This window comes from Gymnoscopelus microlampas (genome assembly GCF_963454915.1).
Source record: "Gymnoscopelus microlampas genome assembly, chromosome: 10".
Lineage (NCBI taxonomy): Eukaryota > Metazoa > Chordata > Actinopteri > Myctophiformes > Myctophidae > Gymnoscopelus > Gymnoscopelus microlampas.
Window position 1 is genome coordinate 46327442 of NC_139947.1, and position 11006 is coordinate 46338447.

General features: G+C 43.5%; 1 protein-coding gene across 2 annotated transcripts in view; it reads left to right on the top strand.

Annotated features, from left to right (window-relative positions):
- Nucleotides 1-210: 210 nt before the first annotated feature.
- The window catches only part of LOC311054428 (protein FAM110A), a 25372-nt gene continuing 14576 nt past the window's right edge, over nucleotides 211-11006 (top strand). The window contains exon 1 of one of the 2 annotated variants that reach the window (XM_084070393.1): nucleotides 211-289. The gene's annotated coding sequence lies outside the window, so the exon portion shown is untranslated. Of the gene's footprint in view, nucleotides 290-10165; nucleotides 10461-11006 lie in introns of those variants that run through there. The other variant, XM_084070392.1, reaches the window with a different exon arrangement.

An 11006-nucleotide genomic window follows, 5' to 3' on the forward strand; every position in this document is an offset into this window, starting at 1 on the left:
ATACATCAATATAACAATGAATGTATATTTATATGTGTGCTGTTTGGTGATTCATTGTCTGAAAGAGTGTGTATTAAACCCACAACTCGTTCGTGTAGGTTGTTGTGGTTTGTGATTGGTACGGTCCGCGCGAACATCGAAAGTCTCCAGTCTCCACTGAGAAAGTGTGGGTGGGTACAGTATCGATCACATCTTTCTGACCTCGAAATACTTCTTCAAATACTTTGTCCCAAACACCTTTATTTGGAATCGTTTGGTGAACTGTGCTGAGAAGGTGCTGTTGGTTTAGGTGAGTCTGGTTTTGCGCTATCCTATCATTTCGTTCACGTCATTTGTCCTAATGGTATTTACAGGCAAACGCACCGATGCAAACAAACTACAAACACGTGTGATTTCGTTGCCTTTTCCATCAAATTTAACTTTTTGACTTGAATGAACTGTAGCACTAAGATAAAACTTATGACGATTAAAGAACTTTTCGCGTGTTACGTGTATTATTACGTCAATTCACATGCTTGGTGAGTGGAAAAAAACAACAACAATCGAGTAGGTTATATAAGAAAAAAACACTTTTTATGTGACCATTTACGTGTCGTTTGTGTCATTTACTCTACTACTTTAGTAGCGCTGGAAGAGTGTGTGCTAGAAATGCCTAAATTGTCTATTGAACCAAACGTTCCCTTTTCATCATAACACTTTACCGTAAATCCACATTAGGCTACAGTGAGTGTAGTCGAGTAAACCTGTGACCCGGGGTCCCCAGATGACAGTGAAGTGACAATTTAAGGACTTTCACTTTTAAGACGTATATATATATATTGTTACGATTACAGCATCAAAAGTAATCATCACACTACTGTAAAAGCTGGTCAAATATTGGTCAAATTGTCAAATAATATAAGAAAGAGGCAAAACGTTTGAAGATAGCCGTAGTGGTGTTGTGAGCTTGTAGATCTGCTATTTTATCCAAATGTACCTGGGGGGGTCCCCAGTTCAAATATGATTATTTTGGGGGTCACAGCCTGAAAAAGTTGAGAACCACTGGAGTAAACCATAATGGTCATTGTCTTTGACTTTAGGCCCTGTAAGACTCTTTAGTCATTCTTTGAATCATCATTTTCCTGAAATGACCATCGGTCCTAGTGTTAGTAAAGCTACTTTTAGCAGATGATTGCTGTTTGGAAACACCACTCAGTCTTCACAGCCTTGTCTAACCTGGGCTGTTATGATTCATACAAGTGAAGAGAAAGGTGTGATGTATGTTGTCTTGTAATATTGGAGGATATCCTCTAAAACCTCCCATAAGTGAAGAGAAAGGTGTGATGTATGTTGTCTTGTAATAGTGGAGGATATCCACTTCAGAACCATGAAATATGACTATGAGTCAAGCCTTTTTTAAAGGCCATAGTAGGACCACCATGCTGTGTCCATACTGGTTTATTTACACCCAGCGGTTGTGTTGGGTCATTTCCGCTCCCCGCCGCCTGAGCAGGAAGCACAGGGACAGAAGATATTGGTGGTAAATCAGCTGTCCCTTCCTGTATTGACTTGTTTCCTCACTGGCTCTCCCTTTAATCAGGACCCCAAAGAAGATCTTTGAACAGGGCGCAGATGGCCGTACCTGGGGAAAAAGACACACAACATTTTTTGAGTGAGACCAATGTGGTCAAACATTATATTTGCTAAAAATACACAACTCACAATGTGTTGTTGGTATCGGAAGTGGCCCACAGTCACTGTCACTAAAATGTGTGAACAATTCTGGAATGCTTCCCCTTGGCCAACAAAAAACAACAGACATACCACCTTGTAATTTTCTTTCTTAATCATTCCCAGCTCAGGAATGTGCACCCTATGGCTTTGAAAAGGCAGTTAGCATGTCAGTGTGGTGTCTTTTTAAAAGGTGCTCGCTGTGACCTAGCGTGAATCTTTAAAGAAAAAGTGGTTTCAAAGTTGCCTGGTGATGGTCCTAAATGGAAACAGACTCTGGCTTATTTTGGTACACCTCCATGGAGGTAAAGAAATTGCAAAATTTACCTTGTGTTCAGAGTTTTCCAACAGTCCTTGACAGAACACGTGCAACAACGATGAAGAACGCATTCTGCTATTCACATTTGACTTTTTCCACAAAACAAGGCTTCTTATTACTTCGTATAAGCAGCTGAGAAACATCAAATGGGAGACAGCCCACAGTAGGCAAAGTCTGGAAAGAAGCTTATGTGGGTTTTAACCAATGGCTGAGGCCCAACACAACCCACTAGTGTCCCATGATCTCCCACTCTCCCATCCAGTGGTAGAGAGAGGGGGGGGGGGTACTTTTACATACAGTTTACGCTTTCAGTTTCCACTATCAAATCAGGAGATGGACTCCTGCTTATGTAATGGAATTGGATTTGTTGATTCAACACGCCATCGGTAATACTAGCCTCCCTTTAATTCCTGAGCATGCAAGCTTTCTCAATGGACTTGAACAGCAGTGCAGCCGTCTTATCATGCGAGCGGGTTAATTTGTTGATTATAAGGTGATTAATTGGTAAGATAAGATGAGCTTTATTGCCCACAGAGGATCACATCACAGTCTAGCAGCATAAAAGATACTGAGTATTAGATTGTTAGTTGCAGCAGACATTACTGTCTTAAAACAGATAGGCACTGTCACTTGAAAGCCTCATTGGAAGTTAACAATAAATAGTTTCTTTGCTTGTTGAGTATCTGATGCTAGACGTCTATGACGTGTCAAAGCTTTATTGCAGGCCCAAGGGGACCCATTGGGAAACACTTCTTATGTGCTCTTAAGCACATAAAGACAGAATGACTGTAATTATGCGGGCCTTATCGTTTGGAATGAATTGATGATGATGTATCGCACATAGTTTGCATTTCTGAGAAGTTAGCTGGCTTGTGTAAGTGTAGGCTGTAGAGCACAGTGGCAGGGAGCTATGTAGACTTCCTTACAGCGATTTTGTTCTGGTGTTTTCTTCTTTTTTTTACCAGCTGTTTTCCTTCCTTTTTGGTATTTAGGTGGCAGCATTGGCATTGCTCTGTTGTGAATTTAGCTGGTTCGCCCCGAAACGAGGGAATCCTCTCTAATTGAAGGCTGGAGCAGATGTCAGTGGTGGTAATATTGCAGCTGGTGTTTAACATAGAGTACACACACACACACACACACACACACACACACACACACACACACACACACACACACACACACACACACACACACACACACACACACACACACACACACACACACACACACACACACACACACACACACACACACACACACACACACACACACACACACAGACACACAGATAAATACACAAATAAACAGTCACACTAAATCTAATGTTGCATCAGCCCAGCCCGATTTCAAGAATATTAACTATTACTATTCATTGCACAGAATATAGCCAGAAAATGAAACACAACTACACACCAGTGTTGTCGTCAGGGTGTAGTATTATCGGCTACAGCATATTGGTACAGCAACAGTCAACAGAGCATAGGAAAATATAATGGCGGATGTGTTTTTCCACAGTCTGTCTGTGGAGACTGTTAGAGGTTAGGGTTTTATTCCAACGTGTGGCCCCCTTACGAAGCCAAACCATGATGAAGGTTGAATCCCGTAGAGCACTTATTTTTTTCCTTTCCCAGGGTAGACTGACAGAGAAGCTGTGTGGGGTGTTGTTGGTAAACTTTACAGTAAGATGCCATCGTGGGAAGAGATCCCCACATCGCCCATATTGCAGTAATGATAAGTGTTAGTCATTGTCTTCTTTGTCAGTGACTGAGTCAGGGACTGGCCTCAGTCCGTATATGATGTGTGGCTACGCCTTGTGCTTCTCTCCCTCTTTCTCACTGTAATAATTCTTCTGCTCATTCTCTCCCCATTCTCTCGCTCGCTCCCGGCTTTCTCCCTTTCACCTCTGCTATCTTTCTCTGCATACTGTAACTCTTCTCTCCTTCTCTCTTACTGTCCTTCTCGGTATCCCATTATCTCTCTCTTCTCTTGGATGTCTTGTCGCCATCACGAACATGCTGTGTGTGCGTGCGTGTGGATGTGTGTGTGTGGTCTCTTCTCAATGTTTGGCCCTGGCATGGCTGTGTAGTTTATCGGCCATGTGCTGATGAGGTCATCTTATGTTACCGCGGCTTGTCAGGAAGGCCGCGCCAGGCCGAGTAATCTACCAGACTGGGCCAGATTGCATTGCAACACACGCACGCACGCAAGTACTCAAATGGTGTGAGAGAAGCAGTGTTGTGATGCACACACATGCACATAGCCACGCCACATAACTGTATAACAAACATACACCATTCTCCACTTGGAAACACACACTCCCACATAGTAAATGTAGTAACATATGTTTTGTACACAATATAAAACGCAATACTAGATCCTATAAAAAGCTCAGTTCACATCTGTAGCCTTTGTTAAGTTTGACCATATGCCGTGTAATGATTAGTCTACACACAACATATTGTGTCATGTGTCACGTGAGGACTTTAACTGAACAAATCTGATGCGTATTGCTGCTGCTGCCTCCGTTTTCCAGTTTGGAGTCTGGATTTCTGCTCGCATCCCTTTTCTCAGTTCTCTTAAGCCACCTCTGGCCCACTTATCCCAGACAGGAAGGAAGGGGTCATGTGGGCCTATGGGCCTGTGGATGTTCCCAGTCGGACTAGCCTCTTTCCCCGTCTTCTGAGCCCTACCCCCAAGGAATGAGGTCAGGCTGAGCCCTCTCCTGGCTGTCTCCTGTGTATGTCTCGACTGGGGGAGGTCAAGACACGTGCAAACTACAGTATGTGGAGGTGGGGAACTTAAGACATAACTTCTGTTCTGCCAGAGAGGTTTTAATACTCAGGACATGTGGCTTTTGAAGCACTGCACTTTACACTAGAGAGCCACACACGGTACTACAACCACCTTGTATACATGTCTGTCTCCACAACATCTGTTTTCCTTTTATTGTAAATGTCCTTGATTTGCACATGTTTCTATAGAAATGACAATGTTAAATGTATTATTTGTCCTTTAAAAATAATCTTAAATTGAGGTTTAGTGTGTCTGTAGAATGCTGACGATACGTAGATAGGATAATGGTTTTAAGATTTGACTCCAGCTTTAGTCCTGTTGTAACCTATACGTCTTTTTACCTTTCAATCTGGGACAGCATCTGTCACATTAGTTGTTGCTTTCTATATATATATTTATATAGCAACATTATTATTATTATTTTTTGGAATACAAATTTGAAGTTTTTCAGAAAACTTTTTTCGGTTAGTAGAAGGCGTTAAAATAATGGGCATTGCTTGTGAAGTTGTCATGGGTGAAAATATGGTTCCAGTAGGACCTTTTTTGTGATGCAGAAGGACTGGAGCTGTAGACGCCGACGGACACAGATTCGCACAGACAGATGAGTATTTAAGAATAGAATAGAAATACTTTATTCATCCCTGAGGGGAAATTAAAAGCTGGATCAGAGATGACAAGACAAAATAAGATTTCAGGTTTGATGAGTTAGTGTTATGCGAGGGCCCGCGCGGCGCGCCATCAGGCTGTTTTTCAAAGGAAAGTTGAAATGAGGCCTTCTTCTTGATTGTTTGTGTGCACGTTCCATCTGTCTGCAAGTAATCCATACACACCTGCTGCAACCTGTGAAGGGTATTTGTATATTGTGTGCGTGTGTGTGTGTGTGTGTGTGTGTGCATTTTATCAGGTCGGCAGGATCTCCCATGTCCTCTCTACGTGCCCCACCCTTCCTACTCAAACAGCAGCCGTCCGGATGCCAGCCTTCCCTTATATACCTCCCTCACTCCCTCCTTCCACTCGTTCTTTCCTTCCCAGATGGTTGTGATTCCTTGCAGCACGTGAGAGCGATGCGCCCGCCCTGTTGCTGGTGCCTCTGGCTGCTTTGACGGGGGCCACTTAGCTACACGCCACGGTTTAACCATTATTATTTACTGCTGCCCCAGTCCGCCCAGGGACCACTGACCTACTGAGCTGTGTGCTCTAACAAGCCGTGCTGCATGTGTGTGTAGGTTGTGTGTGTCTCAGTACTCTTTGTGGCGGTCTCTGTGCATTGCCTGTGTATGTCATTGTCTGTTTATGTCCCAGATCTGTAACACTGTGTTAGCTTGGACTGCAAGCTCTTCCCGAAATTTGTGCAGTAGCTCTTAAGGTGCGCTTTTCATTGTGAAATTGTGAATATTATGAGAAATGTTTCTCACTTGAAAGTTTCAAGATAAGGATAGTTTTTTTTCTGGAGAAAAGAATGACGCTGCTCTCTTTGAAAGCTTCTCAGGTTGTTTCCATTGAATGGCTGTAGTTTTCCTTCCAACGGCACAGCATTGTTTGTCTTTTGGTGGATCAGGTTCAGAAAACGGGATCAGGGGCTTTGAAAACAAAGTCACGTGTATTGCCAAAGAGCTGTCAATGTTTAAACAAGCCCCCCAAAACATTTGCTCTTGTGCGTTTGCAGCATGTTTGCATACGTGATTGTCAACACATAGTATGTTGGATATCAGTGTTTGCTCGTGCCAATAAGCCCCTACTGTTGAAATTTGAATTTCAACGTACGCCTTACGTCACCCAACCCCTGTTCTCCAAATGGCCAGTTTTCAAACTTGCAATGCAAACTTGCAAAGGTTGAAATTTATTCTAAGGGCATTTGACAGCTTGAAGTCATTCTCGAGCCGGTGTCCTAAAATGGCGTATAGTGACAGGTTGTACGTTTGGTACCACATTTTTACTTCCAATGTAAACTTAAAAGAAGAGGAAAAAAGATGGACCTTAGGCCTTGTTTTTTGGGTTTGTGCAACAGTTTAAGTTAGCAGCCTGTGTCCTACACCACTTTACTCAGGCTGTTCAGTTCCGGTTAAGAATGTTCTCTTTTGGACAAAATGATTTTTCAAGGCAATTATTGTCATTAATGGACAGTTTGATACCATTTTCCGTGTGTGTGTGTGTGTGTGTGTGTGTGTGTGTGTGTGTGTGTGTGTGTGTGTGTGTGTGTGTGTGTGTGTGTGTGTGTGTGTGTGTTTGAGAGAGAGGGAGAGGTAGGGCCTGCTTGGGCATGCCAATGTGTAATATGAGCAGTAATGTGAGACGTCAGAATGGCGAGTCACATCCATGGAATGCACGTGTGAGCGTGCGTATGTGTGCATGCCCAGTGGCAGGGCTTATGACTGTGGTGTGAGAAAGGAGCGGGGAGCTGCCCCTGCAGTAACTTTATAGGCCTCATCTTCTTTCACCGGTCACTATAAAAAGTCTTTCTGCAGCTGACGGATCAGATTCTGAACGTTGCAACTGTTTGCAGCCGTGTGTGCCTGTTTGTTTGTATGTATGCATATATGCATGGATGCATAACTAGGCCAAAATCCTGACACCGTACACTGACTGTGTGTGGCAATGCGCAGCCTGTCTCTATGTCAGTGTGTCTTTGCTCCCAAATTATTTTGATAATTTGAGAACACACCCTGAGCCTTCCTTTTATCCACATGCCTCCTCACTGTCTCCCAGCCTGGGCAGGTGGGGATCTCTGCAGAGAGTGAGTGCGTGCGTGCGTGCGTGCGTGCGTGCATGTGTGTTACCAACGCCGGTGGCAGGATGAGGTACTCTGGGTATTATCATGAAAGTATGCCCTTCTGGCACAGCATTGGTGTGACTTACAGAGGACAGGAGAGTTTATATAGGAGAAAGACAAGAGGGTAGTTGAGGAAAGTGGGAAACACAAGTCTAGAGGAGACAGCAACTCCAGCTAGCCTAATTTATACTCCATAGTATGACGGTGTTGCTTGCCAAAAGAATTGATCTGTAAGCTTGTAGATTTGTTCTTTTTTAGCCTGGCATGGCCAGACTAATATCTGGTTTCCAGGCTAGTTCTTTTTGGCAAGTAGAGAGTAGTGACACCCTCGAGCGATGGAGTATGAATTAAGCTTATCTGTATTTCTCAGTGCATTCCCTGTCAAGTGGCTCTGGTATGTTTCCCTGCACATGAACCTGCCATGCATAAAGGTTCACTTCAGAAGAGCAGAGATTTGATAGATAGAAAGCAGAACAGAGCCATAGAGAATGGGGGGGGGGGGGGTGTATGAATTGTTATTAAAAGAGGTGGTGAGAAGGTGTTGGATTGCATTACTCTGGCTGAGATGTTTGTTGCACTGCATCCCACTGTGTGTTAGAATGCAGACTACTTTCATACATTTACATCTTTCTGTATGCACACGTGTGTAAGTGCGCTTGAGTCTATGAAGCGTTTATTTTCGCATGTCTTCAGTTTGTGTATCTTACTCTCTGATATCCATTTGTGTGTTTTCTTTATTTTATTGCGTGTACAGCATGGGCAAATGTGTGTGCTGTGTAATCCGTAGGTGCTTTGTTGAGTTTGAGATGTTTTTGTTAGTGTTTCAGAGCAGCGTGCTGCCGTGCATGTCTGTCGTGGCGTGCACACTTGTTTTTTAGAGTGTGTGTGTGTATGTTCTACCACAGTGAGGCCAGTCCGGTGGCACCCCACCCTGCTTGGCTCCCTTTAAATAAGCACCCATTTATATGTTTGGACTGCAAGGGAACAAGTGTAGCTCAGCCCCACTGTGCAGGAAGAGACAACCATTAATTCACATACACTAACAACCGGACAACCGTTGTACACACACACACACACACACACACACGCGCACACACAGACACACGCACACACACACGTGTGAAAAGACACATTCACCCGAAAGGGGTCCACTTTCAAAAGAACAGTCGGGATTTTGCTGTGTACTTTACACTTACAGTACAGATTAGGGAAGGGACAATATGAAAATTACATGTCACGATTATTATGGCAAAATATCGCGATTAGTGATATTATTGCGATAATCAAAAAATGCTTAAAACTTAAAATGCTACTTTTGTTAACCAATTGAACACCCAGCATCCCTATTCTGGGGGGAACGTTCGGCAAAAATAGCTGATCTACAAGCTTGTAGCTCTGCTATTTTGGCGAATCGAGTTGTGTGTGAAATAAGAACGTACCAAACTCTTTTATTTACAGGTTTGTTTTATCAAAGTATAGAGGGTTTAAGTGGTACTGAATTTTCAGCTCAACAAAAGCTATTTTCATCCTAGTGTACGACAGATAATTTCATGATAAATTCAAATCCCTGCGATACGATTATTGTGAGTGTTTCTTTATGACGATATATACGATAATAACGATAATCGTCCCACCCCTAGTACAGATATAGGTAGTACACGTCATCACTTCTCTCATACTGGTGTCTTTACTGGCCCGAATGACGGGAAATCCTCGACCACACCTGCCTCACAATGACATTTTCTCATCAGCAGCACCTTGAAGTTTTGATGCAACTCGCTTTTCTATGTTATTGTATCACTTCCCTCCAGGCAGTGATGACGAGATACTCGACTCCAGAGAATTCCTTTTTTTTTTGCGGCATGGCTCTGCAGGAGGCTAGCCGTCTTTTAGGGAGGGCCAGTCTGTCTGTGTGTCCGAAGCTACGTTCGCGGACCAGTGTCCGCGGGCCAAATGTCTTGTGCACACTTCCAGTAGGCTAACTTTGTACTGCCAACACATGTTTTTCGCACATGTTTTATACTTTTAGAAATATTTTACTTTAATTGTTTTATAAAGGGAGTCAATGGAAATCAGATCAGGCTGAAACCTTGCAAAACAATGTGGAGTCATACTTATGTCATTGAATGACTGAGGTCTCAGGCTGGCCACATGAAGTCTGAGATCCACAATGGAGCCATGCAGTTCCCTTGTGGATCCCAAGATACACGTGATACAATTTATCTCTAGGGAAAGTATTGTGTTTTACAGTTTGATCTAAGCGCCAGGCAGAAGTCGTCCAGTCATTGTCTGCATTCTTTGTCTCTATGCGTTTGTCAGCTATTGAAAACACCTTTATGACACAGAGCTAAACTGAGACAAGCATGGGAGAAAGTGTCAGGAAAGTCGGGTGACTGCGAGGAAAACGCAGCCCCCCCCGCCCCCCTCCCACATCCTGCTCCCTAGAAGCAGCCATGTCTTCCTGATTCCAGAGAAGAGGTAGGTTGAAGGGGCGGAGCTTAACCAAGCAGTGGGAGGTGCATGATGAGAGCGAGCATGAGCCTGAGGGACAGAGAGAGAGAGAGAGAGACTCAGGTTTGTGTTCATTTGTCTTGATACATAAATGCGTGCGCACGCACAGCAGCGGCACATTCACTTCTCACACATAGCAGCTGAAAGCATCCAGTGCGAGCTCTGCTCTCATAGCTGTGTCATTGTTACAGCCACCTTGTGCTTTGCTACTCTGTGACTCAAGAGATTCTACACAGCGTTCAGAAGTCAGTCAGAACTCCACAGGGTTTTTGCCAGTGTGTGAGCGTTTTCTCCTGTTCCAGAATTCAGGGATGCCAACTTAGCAGTCCGCTGCCTAAAGCACTTGCATCAGTAAACGTAAGTAAAACATACGTTCTATGCTGTTTGTACAGATGTCTGAAGTGCCTGTGGTGTGTAGACTTTTGGATGTTGTGTGTGTACTTATACGGGAGTGTGTTTGTGTGTGTTTCTCTGCCAGGGAACAAGTTTGCACACTTTTAAAGTGTTGTCAATTCATCTACACAAAAGTTTCCATTCATACCACATAGGGTATTTTCTACCCGCAGACATTGTCATTTTTTTGTGCTAAATAGTTTTTTTTCCGCTCTCTTGCAGTATAAACATTATAAAGCTAATAAAATGTTTCCTTCTTGCGAGTGCCAGTTATCTGTCTGTTTCTCTCTCCTTCACCCTCTCTCTTACTGTATCTCTGCTTCCTTGTCTTAGTGTGTGAGCCGGAATGTTCCAATTCTAAAAATACTGGTCTTGATTATAACATTTGGCAGCTCCAATCCAACACTATTCTCTCTCTCTCTCTCTCTCTCTTTCTCTGTGTCTGTCTCTCCGTTTTTCTCTCTCCGTCTGTCTCTCATATTGTAATAGATTGAGAAGTTGCATGGTTGC